Source organism: Opisthorchis viverrini (genome assembly GCF_000715545.1).
Source record: "Opisthorchis viverrini unplaced genomic scaffold opera_v5_135, whole genome shotgun sequence".
Classification (NCBI taxonomy): Eukaryota; Metazoa; Platyhelminthes; class Trematoda; order Opisthorchiida; family Opisthorchiidae; genus Opisthorchis; species Opisthorchis viverrini.
The window spans coordinates 278,507-294,340 of record NW_008751792.1 but is presented as its reverse complement, the minus strand read 5'-3'; the positions used below and the strand labels follow the sequence as shown (position 1 = coordinate 294,340).

At 46.6% G+C, this 15,834-nt stretch overlaps 1 protein-coding gene across 1 annotated transcript in view; it reads right to left on the bottom strand.

Annotated features, from left to right (window-relative positions):
• T265_06520 (hypothetical protein) overlaps positions 1-4,601 on the bottom strand; it is a gene marked incomplete at both ends in the record, with an annotated part of 42,504 nt that extends 37,903 nt beyond the window's left edge. The window contains one exon of the mRNA XM_009171803.1: positions 4,513-4,601. The remainder of the gene's footprint in view (positions 1-4,512) is intronic.
• Positions 4,602-15,834: the final 11,233 nt, after the last annotated feature.

The window sequence follows — 15,834 nt, the reverse complement described above, 5'->3', positions numbered from 1 at the left end:
TTGATGGATTCAAGTCCGTACTTGTGAATTACATGGATGCATCGGCAAAGGGCATCAGATTACTTGCTACTGAGCTAAAATTCCTTCCTGTCCAGAGCCACCTGACCTTATACCTTTTAGCCTGTTTTCCAAACATCAACAAGGACTCTTACGTAAATTCCCTACACTTCTAGGTATTAATACGGTCGTGCATATAAGATCGATTGACGATATGGACTTATCACGCCGAACAGACGAAAGATCCATGTGGGGGGGGGGGCTGCTTGCATGGAGTCTTGAGTTCGATGATAGCTAATCCGGCAGGCATACGTTAGTCGCCAACACTTCACAACTAATCCGAAGCGTTGCCCTGATTACATCAATTACCGCAAAACAATCGCGACCAGGTGCCCATTACGTGATAACGTGAGGCACCACGAAGGATGTCTTGAAATGTCCTGTAAAACAAGATAATTCCGTGACCATGTCGCCTCAATTTCGCGGGTAGCTCCACCTTCACTGCATTGTACAGCCCCGAACCGAATGGCATTAGCGATACTGTAAATGGAACACTTTTAGGTGACTGGCTGAAATGGTTTCCCTTACCGCAGAGGTCACCGGCCGAAAGCATTCTATCCCGAAGGAAATGTAAACGAATATACCCCTAGTTTTGTGGCATTTATTTTGCTTGGGATGCAGTATCTGAAAAGCGAACTCCTCTCGAATGGAAACGACTGCAGCTAATCCAACCATAGGATCCAGGGAAAACGTATTACCAACATCACCGAAGGTTGGCACTGTCATTGACGCTTAGCTGCCGGCAGTTCGAACTGACCATTCCAACCGCGACGCGACAAAGAGCGATGGATCGGCGCGAGCGACTTCCCCACGTATGGAGGATTACACAAGCCAGAGAACCATGGACTGCTTTCCCATCGAGCAAAGGTCGGACGCCAATAGGCCTTGAAGCTATATGCGATATCAAGGATAGTTATGCGTTGTAACAAGCACTGATGGTGGCGAAACCGAACAGTCAGGTAACAACGAAATCCGCTGCATCCCCAATGAGGGGCCCAAAAGTGTGCGAACAGTCCAGCATGATCAACGCTGAGGGCACTCAGTAGTCAGTACACCAGCTAGGAGATAACTTGCTCACAACGCACACAAACAGCTCGTACGATCAAAGGAAACAAACAATTGCCTTGTCACTCCAGAATCGCCTAGTGGACTTCTTGCAAAGGGACTAGACTGCGAGTCCGACGGACGAACAGCACATTTCCCTTCAGGAATATCTACGAAAATGTAATAAAACACTCCATATTCCCCTGCTGTAGCGATTTTGACTCATTATCAAGAATCCCGCATGGAACACTCCATTAAGAACATGCCAGCGAATCACCTGACGCCCTTAGTAACGGATAGACGGATGTGGTTGCGCAAGCTCATCTTGCTAGTTTCGCATCTGTGATTTGGAAAAGTAGTAAATAACGAGTGGTTGAGAATTTAAAGTGCGAGCCTTTTGGCTGGTTTACTCGAACCACAATGTTTGTGATAAAAACGGGATAATTTATGGAAAGCGGACGGGAGACGGTATGCTGCAGCAGCTTATTGGAAGGGACTGATGTGTCCATAGCTGGTGCCCACATTAATGGCCAGTAAATGATGGAGGGTAAGAACGGAGCATGGGATGTTACGAGTAACCTGTTTCCGTAGGCCACCCATGAGCGTGTAGTACGTTATGCGACTCCGTGGAAGTTGCCACACGAAGGTAAATTTTGCATGAAATTGTTCGTGAAATAAGCCAGGGCATAACGATTGGGGTTCTTGGAGTTCGATAGCACGTCAGTCGCGGTTGGAATAAGACCATAACAGTTTCCAAAGAATACCGCCAGAAAAAAGGAAACTTGTGTCATGATGACGAAATGCAATCAGGGACACCAAGTGATAAAGGTGATCATGGAAACCGAAAAGCAGTCTGCTAGTCGCTACAGAGCATGCCCTCTACCATCGATTTCACGAGTCTAGCTTAGTTGTTTGGCTCGCTAACTGATCCACGATTTATGCGATGCCCATGATGACAATGGGACGGAATGACCTAAGCTCGTACTTTTCCGACTACAACTGTAATCAGGTTATACGTGAGACGGAAAACCTATGTAACAATCAACCTGCGAAAAAACATCGCTCGAACAAGTTTTTGGAATGTCAGTACGGTCTGTCCTGGTAACTCAGCAAGTAGGACCACACTTGTAACGTTCCTGCCATTTGTCGTCAAACATATTAACACATATCGCAATAGCACCGGGTGAGGACGATGGTGCTTCACCGTCGTAAGACCATGTCGATCTATTTCAACAGAACCTTATTATGGAAGCAGATCAGCAAATCTTACGGAAAGAAGCCTAGGACTGGCAACCTACAACACATCCGAGGTGTCTCCAAAGCTCAACCGACCTGGAATGAGACTGACAGCATGAACGTCGATTGGCTGCAGTATCGCTCCCTAGCCAAGCGAAGCACCATTGTTAAACAATATCATACTAACGATGATGGTTAACGCACGGCCATAACAAGGGTCACAAGCTGGTGGCGTGGTTCACAGCGGAAGGTTCAGTGCCCGAGGCAAGTTAAGCATAATGAAAAAGGTCAGAGAAGAGATTCGACCATACCGGAGACTATTTCAACTATCTGAACTATTTGGTTACGGATTACCAACCACGTAATCCAGTTTTTATGGCCCGCATAATTAAACATAACATAGTGCAGTATTTTAGGACCTTCTAAGAATTTCCAATGCTCCACGTTCAATATACTCCAGAATCGAAGTAAATGAAATAGCATGCATAAAACTACATCCTGACTGGTGCACCTATTGAGAAACAGTAGTCATCACTTCATTTCACCAAATCAATGCCGTGCGGGTTAAGTCGGGCATGAGGGAGGTGCACATGCACGTCCCTGACGTTTTTCAGTATTGACTCGCACTCCACATGGAAGGTTGTCGCTGGAAGCCAATTTGGCTTCCGAAGCAATTAGGCGACATTATGCGCGTCGTGCAAAGTAGCGATGAATTGTATCAGATCAAAGGGGACCTTACTGGTGTTACGGGGCCGCCGAGATTATCGGTCCGCATATATGGGTAGCAGTAGAGAAACTATGTTGTGCGGCCAGTTTTGAACGTGCGGCTAGTTTCGCATATGCATTTCTGCAAACCTACACCCCGTATCTTGGTACGGCTTGCAAGGCACGAACATCCAACGACGGACAGTCGCATGAGTGAATACTATCAAACATCTAGACACTTTGAGGCACCCAAAATGAATACGTTTGAGACAAGCGACAACCTTTCGACGTGCAGTTGAGACCTGCACTACTATCACGCGCTATTACCGTCTGTCCTATAGGCACCGTCTGTCCAAAGAGGCACAGCAGGCAGGTGAATACGTCGCATCGGTTTAGGTAAATATTCGGGTCACTCGGACGTAAAAACAAGCCTCCCACTAGGACACTAGAGACCGGCGGCGTCCGGCGATTATGGAAGCATTCCCTATTATTAAAAATCCGGTCTGAACAGCGACTTCCAAACGACCTAGACGATTTGCACCTAGGATGATGCACGGTTGGAGGCCACCTGAGTGTGCCATTACTAAGTCTATGGGACCGAGCAACTTAAGACGTTCCTAATGAGGGATAAGGGTTCTTAAGACACATGCACAAGAATGGACCAGAAGATATCATGAGGACAGATGCCAAAAAGAAGCTAGGTACCTGACCGTCTTCAAACATGTCCTCCCACTGCACCATGAGAAATCGGGTCAGACACTCTCTGTTCTATAGATGATTCCACTCACTTTCCCCGTGTTACTCGCGAGGACATCCAAATTCCCTATGGGGCCTAAGTCAGACCGTTGAATGACAACCAAGTTGCCCACTCAGGACGCAACCCTCATTAAGACTGTTCAAGGAGATACCCAGTTTGAACGTTTGGCCAACAGGTTTTTCGGTGTCGATCCAACTAGCACACACCGTGAACATGGTAAGATTCTCAAGCTAGGGGCGGTTTTATTGGGTGATTTTTTTTCAGTTGGGGAAATCGCTGCGTAGACTAACCTTCGTCTGACGGTCGTCCACGCTTCTTTGGAACCCAGTTCAAAGCACTACTAGACGCTTTCCTATGTGAGCCTCCACTTACTGTCCTTATACTTAAAGATTAGCGCTACACGTTTTTTCGCTTGTGAATTCCAGTGAACAGAAAAATCCCACCAGGTTAACTCGGGCAAACGCCTAGACCCGAGATCCATTTCACATTGTTCGACTGTCGAGTTTACTAAGCACCAGCTGAAAATAACCCTTAGAGTTCTTTGCTGACAGCAAACTTATCACGATAAGCAGTCCATCGGATCTATTCACCGTGCGACAGTTAGCTAACTACGGCAATTTGACGGTTGTTCTAGAAGAAGTCACCATACCAAAACGAACTCATAGTTCCCAACAATAAGCGTATTAATACCGGAATGTCCCTTGAGCGCTTACCATCTGCATCGGCTGGGTCAGCGGCACACGACACTGCAGGAAGTTAGGAAGGGCAACACCGAAAGCCGCCAAAATACAGGAAGCTGGAGACGTGGCAACTGTAGCGCGTAAAACAAGTATATCGTTTACTTGAAGAGACTAACGGGATGTATACAGTAATAATAATTTCTCGTGTATTGAGCAGGACTTATAACCGCATATACACTTCGGGTTGTATTTCATTCCCGCCTGAGTGACCTTGAAGGCGCCCGCTTCAAAAAACGGCCGAACCCGAAACGCCTCCCGTTTTTCTGTGGGGTAAAGAGCCGCGGGGAAAGCTCACACCAGTCTCCTTGCATTTCGAACACGCGTGACTACCACACATCGGGAACAGAAGCGTCCCCTTGAAGATTTCATATACCTCCTCCGCAAGCAAGTTTCCAACAAGCCTTCGCTCAGAATATCAGCGATAGATACACAGATGCAAGACGATTGTCAGAGATCAGCAAGTCCGAGGATTAATTTGTCGTCATATGTGAGAATTTTTACGCTTCTCTCGGAAGGCACTTGAGGAAACCTGAGTGAACAACTGCCCCCTGGTTTTATGGCGCTCAACATGGAAGTTTTGTTTGAATCAATTGGGGCGTTCGAAGAAATTTTTGTTCATTGGGAGCAGCCAAATAGTTGCGGTGGAACACGAACAGTAAGGCGCTAGAGTGTGCATGAGCGGAACGTAGCCTGTTTGGTAAGGAAAATATGACTGCCAACTAGAACAGTCCATTTTGCAGCCACAGCTACATTGGGGTGTCAAGCGGTCACTAAAAGACGTTTTCAGATTATTGTATTTATAACCAATGCCCAAAAGTCTTGCAAACCAAAATAGCTGGTAGTTAACGACTGCGCCTACTAAATCCCTTACCCATTCAACTGCACTGAATGTCAGATGTGGAATTCCGGGTGATGACGGAGTCCACGCCGCTAAACATTTTCAGGATGGGGATCGTGTGGTGAGACGATCTAGGTAGACTGGTGTAACCAACAGCAAATTCTTCCTATCTGTATGAGGAGTTGTTCAAATAAAATAGCAACCACCTCAGGTACAACTATTCGTATGGTATAACGTAATGCAGGTTGACGAGGATAACAGCAGAGAGCACCAATGTTCGGAGCCAAATGCCCTGATTTGAGTGTGCGTGCGACTAGTCAGAAGCCGACGGAGAAAGAACTGTCAAAGAACGAGTCTCCGGTGTTCTTATCGACTGAATCGCCTCACAGGTCTGGCTTTCCACCGGTGGAAGAGCAAAATTGTGGAATTAGAAACCTTCCTTATCTTAGAAACCGCATTCATGACCTTTTGGTGATTTGGCAACTCACAGTGAAATATAGAAACCTCGTATGGCGGTCATTTGCGTCCACAAGGTGTCCCAACCTTGCACATCGCGTCGCAACACATTCGAATACATGCCAACCTTCCAGAAGCACGTGTCTTCTACCCGCCGCCGGCGACTCCAGGGCTGAACTTTGATTCAGCATTTCTATAAAAACACCTTTGCCACCCGGTCGTGGTTTCCAATTTGGACTCATCCTCATTGTGCCGTGCATCTTGTAAGCGCTCCAAACTAAGCTCACCCTGTCATCCATGCCAACAAACAGTTATGGGTCGGGTCTCTTGGGCAGGCAACAGGCCACCGTTGGCTATTTTTCCAGGTAACGCACCACCAGTCGTCCGCTACTGATAGCAGTAAATAAGTAGACATAGACCTCCAGTATTACTTTTATTTTCATCTCTGTGTTTTATAGAAAAATTCCAGCTTTCCTACGACCTTTGTTCATCATCTCTTGGCGTTCATGCCAATCCATCCTCATCCATTTACCTCACACCCCTGGCCTGGTCCCGTATTAACGAAATACCTCAATGAACTCAAACCTTTCACCTTTTCTTACATTTTGGCTTCGCAACCTTGGTCCACATAAGGACCGTTGGTCACATAAATGCAGGTTCTTCGCATATCTACCTTGAAAAAAGCGTCTGTTTCAGAACAGTCCAGAAGGAGATCTGACGCCTCAGGGCTGTCGCGATTGATTTGATTACAAACCCTCCGCTGTCTGCTTCAGAACTTCGGGTCTGGTATTCTCTCTCTCACTTGAGAACACATGAAAATTTAACATTCCATGCACTTAGACCCACGCGCCTTGTCTCATAGTGATCCACTTGAGTTTGAAATCTCAATGCTCTGCAGTACAGGCCTATCGTGTTAAAAAATTCAATGATTGTAATGGGGACCACTTGATCTTACGATTCAGTAGCACCTCAACTGTGAACAGGGCTCCTGAACCTGACTTAACCGAAAACGAAACCAGTGCGCCAATCCGCTTTTATGAAATGGCACAACGCTCCGATGCAGTCTTCATTTCACCTCACTGCGATAATCTTCACGTCGCCACACCCCCATACTGTTTCCATGCCCTGGATGCTCACCCTAAATCTCGAGGTCACTTGAAGTCAGTAATGGCCTCCGGTTTTCGTTGGGATCAGTAAATTTTTAGCAACGGGATGCGGTAAGCTCAAGGTGCACACCCAAATTTTTCCAGTGTAATACTTCTAAGAAAAAATACATAAAATTTTGGCAACTTGATCAAATTAATCCAATCCTCGAAAGCCTTCTAGACGGTCGCAGTTTTTTAAGCGCACACCAAGTCTACACTCCCTCTTTCTTTTTCCCGGCCATGGATCAGCACGACTGGCCCGCGCCCCCAGGCCAAAACCGATTGGGCAAGTTGGATTTTCAACGTCTTTTTCTTCATTGCATTCAAAGGTACTTCTCAGGGGTGCATAAATTATGGGTACATCGTTTTTGTTCCTGTAAACTCGACAACGATTAGCGGCTTATTTGCGGCAAGCTGCTCTTTCATTTAATCAGCGGTCTTGCTAAACAAAGCCAAGGCCGGGAATTTTGTTGCAGGTAGCAATTTAGTGGACTTTTGTGACAGAAAATACAGAGCGTACCGTGCGTCCGATAAAGTTCCAACTTTTTGGTGCGGTAAATCTCCAAGTTTGACGACTCACCGCCTTCAGAACAGCCCCTCGGTCAACCGACAGCATACCTCTGGTGAGCCAATGATTGCGTGGCTGTGTCTTAATATGAACATTTTTACCGGAAGTCTCGAAATACGTTGCGGTGAAATTTAAGGATTTGACTACCAGCTGCTTCAATTGATCTATGTTATTGCAAAGAAAGATTGAGGTAGGCGCCTTCTTCGTTTCTTCCGAAGCTCCGCGAGTGTGGCCTTGAACTTGTGATGGAATCTTAAATAGCCGTTTTGGCCGGTATTTCTCCTCAGACACACAGAGCTAGATCTAGCTCGACGTTTCCCGGTCAGTGCCACCTTTGCAGGGACGCACAACACCAGTTATTTCCTGATTTATTATGCGAAAAAAGGAGCTGGCAGTCATGCACACCTTCGTCAAAGTCGACAGTTTTGCGGCTCTCTATGAACTCTTTGGCTGCTTTCAGACTTATGGACGGACAGTGTTGTTCTAGGATGCCATTGGTGAATGAACTGAGGTTGCGAATCGACCAACAACGGTGTGTTCGTCACAACATTATAGGGTGCTGCCTCCACGCATTCCGAGTGAATAGGATGAGTGTAGGATCCAAAATCTATCAACTTTGTTGCAGTTTACTACTACCCTCTGCTGGCACATTCAACCGTATGTTCCGCTTTGATAACACGCCGAGAAGTGAATTTTTTGTGGATTTATGAATCACTGGGACATTCCACGGGCATCCCATCCCACAGTGCCTATGGGCAATTGGTACTTAGCGCGAACCGTTGTCAGGAACTGTCTTGAGCCGGCAGATACTCACTTCTTGGAAGCCTTAATTTGTGAAAAATTGTTTTGTGCAAGAAAGTTGCATTTAACTGTATGGATGCGCACACCAGAATCCACTAGTATCAGCCTTATATCTTTTGGGATTCGTCTTCCTTGTGCTCATTCCCACTCCTAACACTGCATTTCAGTTTTAGGGTCGCAGTGCTACAGTCTCTGATACGGCCTTAGATAAGTTTGTCGAGAAATTAGCTTATGTCCAGTTTTCATCCCTTACGACATTTGAGGAAGCGTTCAGTGAATACATGCTGGATAACTATGTGATATTCGTGAGTGCATTATGTACTCGAAGCATCAACGCTATTTAGAGATACGAATGAGCATACTACAAATTCAGTAGGCAGCCAGCGAAACCATAATATATTCGATGGATCCGGAGAAGCCAGTAGGTTGAGCGTATTTGCTAATTACGAGCAGTACGCACAGCGTCGGCTATCCAGTTTGTTTTTGTCCAGTGAGATGCAGGAATCATCTCGTATTCATCTCCTATTATCTGGAACACAAACACGAGTTAACCAAGTTTTCTTACGATCTACTTTGAGTTACCCAGCGCTTGACGGAAGGGTTGTCGGGCACCTGAAGTTCCCTAGTTAAGTATGAGGTGCCGTCCTGTGAACTGCAAAAGTTTGTAACCAACGAATTCGTCAAGATCCTTACTACTCGGGACATACACAAATACCGCCGGTGGTGTTGGCTAGCTCTGTCGTGTTGGTGACGGATAGTTGGGTTTTATCGCGGCCGATGATAGTAGGAGTAACCGCTGGCGTGCAACGGACCTCGTACCATGTCACACCGACTTTTGTGGTAATAAGCCCTGTCCGCTGCGCGGTGATGCTCATCTGGCTTGTGGTAAAAATGAGCCCGTGGAAGGTTGCTTCACTTTGCGTGCCTAGCCCTCGGCACGTCCAGAAAACGCACAGGTGTGCTTGATTAACCTTATGACCTTATAATGTTGACTTGGGCCGAAACACTGAATATCCGCACAGCGTGTCCCAAAGATCTATGTAAGTCGGTGATTCCGGTTTCAAGATGAAGCTAATCGGTGGCTGTGAGTTAATGTCATAATACCAGAGCTAATGCTGAAGAGCGTCAATGAGAGGGAAGATATGACGATGGTTTCGTCTGACTCATACAAAATCCATCAGTCCTAATTTGTTCATTCATTAGTGGGACATCGTGAAGTTCAGGTGAGCTTCGTGTTATTTTAAACCCAATGGATAATAGGCGACAAGCCACAAGAAATACTACAGTACACATCACCCGTTCAGACAAGCGTTGTATACACAATCCACAACGAGATTGTAGCCGCTGATGTGCTGCTATTATAGAGAAAGTGTAATCATAGTACGTTTTTTTCCCAATTTGTAGGGAGCATGTCAACTGAGGCATTTCAAGGTCAGGTGTTGTAGATTTTTTATTCTAGCCTATCCATAAGTATTTAATCAGTTTTTCTTATACCGGATAGCTATTTTTCACTTTCCCACGCTTCCACAGTCCTATCTGAACTTCCAGCCCATATAGGTATCTAAGAGTGACTGTGACCCTCCTAACACAATCCACAGTTCTCCTACTACCCCAGAACTCTCAATTGTACTCTACCAAATCAATCATTCCTCAACCTGCTCCAAAGTTTCTCATTTTGACACCGCTCCCGTCTTCCTCAGAGCGGTCGCTAGACTCCGAATCCCCATCAGCTATCCTCCTAGTATGAGGGAAATACATGTTTCGCCCCACAGCCCAGTCATTCACACACTCACACAGCATTGGTGCACCTCTACTTGACAGAGTGGTTCACACCAATGATTCGTCTTCGTTTAGCCATAGTACACAGGCTCTAAACATCTCCATTCTACTCCCAGTGCCAAAAAAGTAGTTGATGTTTCATTTGCTTCCGCGACTTACCTCTTCCAGTGGTTGTTTGCTGCTTGCTTGTTTGAAAAGACTGAGCTGTTTTACTGGCCTGGATTTTCCCCGACAGGATAAAATACCTGGTAGCTGGAGTTATTTATTAATGCACAAACCGCACTCATGACTGTTCGAATGGTTTTCCACCTTGCAGATCTGGAACCATGCACAAAGGACGAAACTCTCGCGTGGTGGACGGGTACGCCCTGTTACGTTGCACCATGGTGCGTTCGTATGCCACCAGTAGCACGGGTGCATCGCCCACCGCCGGTGGTTCTGAGCCTGGCCTTTAAATCAGGAAAACCAAAAAAGAGCAGCGTTGCTGTTTGTCTGTAGCAGGATTGGCCTTGTTCGGTTTGTCACTTGTCCCACAATACCAAGATATACAAGCGGACGACAGCTGTTCTCCCGTTTGTTCTATGAAAAATAATGAAAAAGAATATTTAACAAAAACATTCATACATGGGTTAGCCTGAAACTATCTGTGAGGCTCACGACTAACGTTGACGTGCAAGATGTTGCTGCTTTCGTCTTAGTGGGGTCACACCACTCCTAGTCCACTTCATCATCCAAACATAGCACACATGTTCTTCCCTCTTGTCATCTAGGGCGATCACATGCACAAAATGCTAATAGCCTATGATTTCCTGATTACAAGCAGTCACAGCTAGCAATTAATGGCTGATTTTGCCATGCACCGTTCGTTTTCTGGAGTTGACAGCAGTGACTCATCATCATCATCATTGTCAGTTGTAAGAACCGCGTACTCGTCGTACACTGGTTGTAGCTGCCGCAGTTTCATTCACCGATGATTTGGGGGGGTAGGCAGCTGCGCATTGTACGCGCGAGCTGGCAAATTGGTGCATAAATCCAGCACTGTCAGTGGGGGGGGGTTGGAAAAGGAGCTATGCATTGAAGGCAATAGCTTGGATGCACGAGCGCCATCGAGGGCGCGACTGGGCCATGTCTGATAATGTCTCTAGCCATTGATGTGGCCCGCCTCGGGGTCCCCATCCAGGAAGACGGCAGTGGCCAGCGCAGCTGAGTTTGCTGGTAATGGCTTCCACACTTCGCTGCCAAGCCATTGTTTGGCCGCCTCTGGCTCTCCACCCTTCACATGGTTGGGCGAAAAGAGCCCTTCGAGGAAGTCGGCTGGCCCGCATACGCAGCATGTGGCCGAGCCAGCTCAACGTGTGCAGTGTGATCGGTTCATCGATCGAGGGTGAGCTATTTCTCCCGAATACCATTCGACGTACTTCAGAATGGCTGATCCGGCGTTCCCACCAGATTTGGGCAATGCTCCGAAGACACGGATGGTCAAACACTTGGTCTTTTGACGTCCTCGGCGCGCAGCGGCCAGGTTTCTGATCCATATAGTAATATGGAGCGCACAGCAGCATTGCAAACCCGACCCATGACAGAGAAACTGATGCCACGCAGCATTGGCTCGACGACTGGTGATCCTTAATCTTACTTTCCTAAAACTAGACACCTATTCTAGCCCAACTAGTACTTGGCTTCTAGACCATCAAGCGCATTCGCCTTTCTTGGGTCCATTTAGCTTGCTGTCATCCCTTTTTAATTTTTTTCTATCGACGCCGTTGCATGTCATGCCTCCTATCACCCATCACGCGCTACTGCTTTCATTCTATTTCTTTCTCTTCTCCCCTCTTCCAAGCTTCAATCCTTGTCTGCAGTTGCCTAAACGCCCCTTAGAACTGTTATTCATTCAAACTGGCTGGTGCCCGGTCTACACTCACTCCGTCCTTCAACAAAAGGTAAACTATCCGTGAGCCTACCTCGGCATGATTCCTCGTGTCAACCTTCGTCTCACACAATACCAGCTGCCACGAAACGGCGCATCCCTTCTCCGACCCTCGACGACCGTTACGGGGCTGTCCATAAACCGGAGCATGTCGGTGCGATGACGGCATGGCAATGTCATACCCAGTGAGATGACACTCCGGCAACTACTTTCTTCGGAATCTCAACCGCAACACCCCGCCCACTCAAGCCTGTAGCCACAACTTCGAGCAGTTCTCAACCGGCCCCGTCTATTGGATGAGCTCTTCCACGCCCAATCAATTTTCGCTCAGATTCGGCTAGCTGCTGCAACTTCAGCTTGCCTCTTGCACAAGTTTAAATCCGTATACGGAGTTCAGGTGGCCCTATGTGTTAGCAACTTGCCCCCATCCAACCTATCCCCTGCACCTGACTTCCCTACGACAGTGCAGCCAGTGAGTCTGCTTACTTTCAGATTAAACAACATCTTTGGGACAAAACTTGCCATGTGCTCCCAATTTGGATTATCCCGTATCCATTTCCTCTTTTGCTTGTTGTGACGACGGCCATTTGCCTAACCATCCAAGGTCACTCATGGCCAGCAATGATTTTCAGTTTTAGTTCATGTCACCTGACTGTCTTTGAACTGGTCGGACCTCATGCCAATTGTTCCCAACAAGTTTTGAAATAACCTATTATTACTATATCATTGGGTATTCCTTACTGTTTGATATTGTCCTCCTTTTGTGAAATTCTGCACCTTCACAAATCCTCCAGTCGTGCTCCATTCTGATTTTAAAACTATGCTCATGCTAGACGGAATATCTTACACAAGTTGGGAATAAACCCTATTATTATTATTATCATTATTATTATTATTATTATGCTCGACCGACACATCCTAAAGACGGCGGGCGACAACACAACGGGAAGGATGGCTCAACCAACGGGGCATAATTACCGCATGAAAAGTCACCACCGTTGCGGGAACCGAAAAAACGTGGACAATGGGAATGATGTACGACTAGTTCAAAGATGATGCAGGCTGACATGAGTGATCCTGGGTGGTTGAGTAAGTGGCCGGTGTCGTAAAAAGCGCAAACAGAGATGGGAATGAACGAAATCGAAATGGAAGCAAACGGCAAGTTTCTTGGTTCATGGTCTCATGAACCATGTGAATGATATGGTTCACATTGAAACTGAGTAGGTTCACTGGTTCTACTGTTGGGTTCGATGGAGAGATAGTGCTATTTTGCACAGGACCAAACACACACCACATATGGAACTGAACTTGCGGAAGAGGCAAACTGAAACTGCAGCAGAATACGAGGTCGGTTAAAACGAAGCGAAAGTTTCATCGGGTTAGAATGAACTCGATTCAGAGTCGGTTTAGTTCTTGAAAAAATCTGCTTGCCGTTTCCATTACGGGCTTAGGTGATCGAGAGGTGGCAGTGGACTTTCTGAAGAAAATAGTTGCAGGAGTGCCACCACACCGGGTATGGCAGTGTCAAGTCATCAACGCACTGACATACCTCAGTTTATGGAAAGTCCTGTAACGGTCATCAAGTTGCCCCAGTCCGAGAGGAGGTACGCGTTTCCGTGGCATCTGGATCAGCGTTGGACGAGGAGAGCTACGCAGATGGAGTCATGCCGGTGTAGGATTACGGATACTTTTCGTTCATTTGTAGGACCATATGAAGGTAGACCAAGGATGGGGCAGATCGAATGAATAACGCCTGTACGGGGTATTCAGGCAACTGAAGTCGAAGACTGAAGCTCGGGAAAGAGGCAAGGAGGGAATAGAGTCAGAGCAGTAGCGTCTGATAAAGGCCAGGAAGCATCAGATAAAACGGTGTTAATAGAAAGAAAAGATAAGACCTTGACAGCAAGCCAAATGAACCCAGGAAAAGGTAGATATGTTTGCTGGCATAGAAACCAAGTACTAGCTGGGCCAGAGCAGGTGCCTAATTATAGAAAGGTAAGGACTTCGTCGCCGAGGTAGAAAGTACGGGAGCAAGCCGTCGGATTAGTTAGAACGGGAGATTACATAGTAGGTTTACGTGATACTAGTTTTTAAATTACCTAAATAATCCGAATACGGTGTCCCCGCCGTGCAAAGAAGGGAATGAAGTTGAACGAAGATATTTGACAAGTAAAAAGCGTCCAGATAACATCTTCCGGGAAAATGAAAAAGAGCTGTAGTTTATTAGTTTTCTCTATTTTCAACAACAAAAGCCACTTGATAAATCAGAAGGCTAAAAAGCGACACTAATAAAATTTGTTTTAATAGCGTGAGGCTACAACACCTTAATCGAGTCGAACACAATACCGAAAATGGGAATGTTCCGAGCGGAAGTTTCGTTTAGGCACAGGTAATCGTGTTTCTTTTAGCAGATTCACTGCTACACGTTCCTAGTTGTCCGCGGTTGTTGTTGGGTCGGGCCGGACTGTGTTCCGATGCGCGAGTGATGCGTGAGGGGGTGTGTTTGTGTTCTGTCCTTATATAGGAGAGTTTGACGTGTGAATCAAACCTGAATTGTTCCGATGCGTACTAGACAGGAACTGACTTGTATAGCAGGTAGGCCGCGGGATCTAGTAAACACGCATGTACTAGAAAAATTAGGTGAGGCCGGTTGAGGGGACATGGACGTGTCCGCTATAAATACTCTCTCCCTAACGAAAAGGAGCAACAAAAATGAAAACACGGGTGTGGGTTTGTGCAGGGCGGGCGCTTGTAGATTTGGGAGACGTACCTGCTGTGTTATCGATGGGCACTTTGGGTTGTGGACCGTCAGGGACACTTGACTCAAGGGTATCGAGATAAGCAGGTTTCAACTGATCAATGGAAATGTTTTCCTGCTTAACATGTAAGTGAACGGTAAAATATTTATCATTCCGCAAAAGAACACGGAAAGAACCAGCATATGGTGGCTGTAGGGGTGGTTTACCACGATCGGAAGGTATAAACACAAATGGACAAGTTGCGAGGTCAGGGGTGGTATAAGACGGTTTACTTGGTGTTGGTGGTGAAGAATAGCGTAGGTGTGACATGTAAGATTTCAAGTTAGTTTCGTAAGTGACCGGGTCGCTAGGAGTATGTTGGTCTGAATTGAAAAATTGTCCTGGAATACGGAGAGTCGTTCCGATGACTAATTCAGTGGGTGAACAATGCAGTGAAGAACGGTACGTTGTGCGTAAATGTAGAAGTACAATGGGCAATTGGTCAGATCAGTTTATTGGGTTTTCTTGAGCGCGGAGAGCAGTCTTTAGGTGTCGATGAAAGCGTTCGGCTAAGCCGTTTGCTTGTGGATGATGTGCAGTGGTCCGGATGCATTTGCACTCAAGTAATTCTGTCAAATGTTGGAACAACTGTGATTCGAACTGGGAGCCACGATCTGTGTTTATTGAAGAAGGTACCCCAAAAATGGAAATCCATCCATTGATCAATGCGCAAGCGATGGTATCTGTGGAAGTGTCAGGTATTGGGATGGCTTGGGGCCACCGCATAAAATGCTCGGCACAATCAAGGAGATAGGAGAATGAATTGGGTGCCGGGAGAGGACCGACCGTATCTATTTGGAAGTGGTCGAATCGACCGTCTGGAGTGGCAAAGGTACCGATGGATGAATGGGTATGGCGAATCACTTTTGAACGCTGACAAGCTAGGCGAGTTTTTGCCCATGAACGAATGTCTTTGTTCATATTCGGCCATATATAATGTTGTGAAATGAGCTTGAGCGCCGAACGTATAGCAGGGCGCGAAA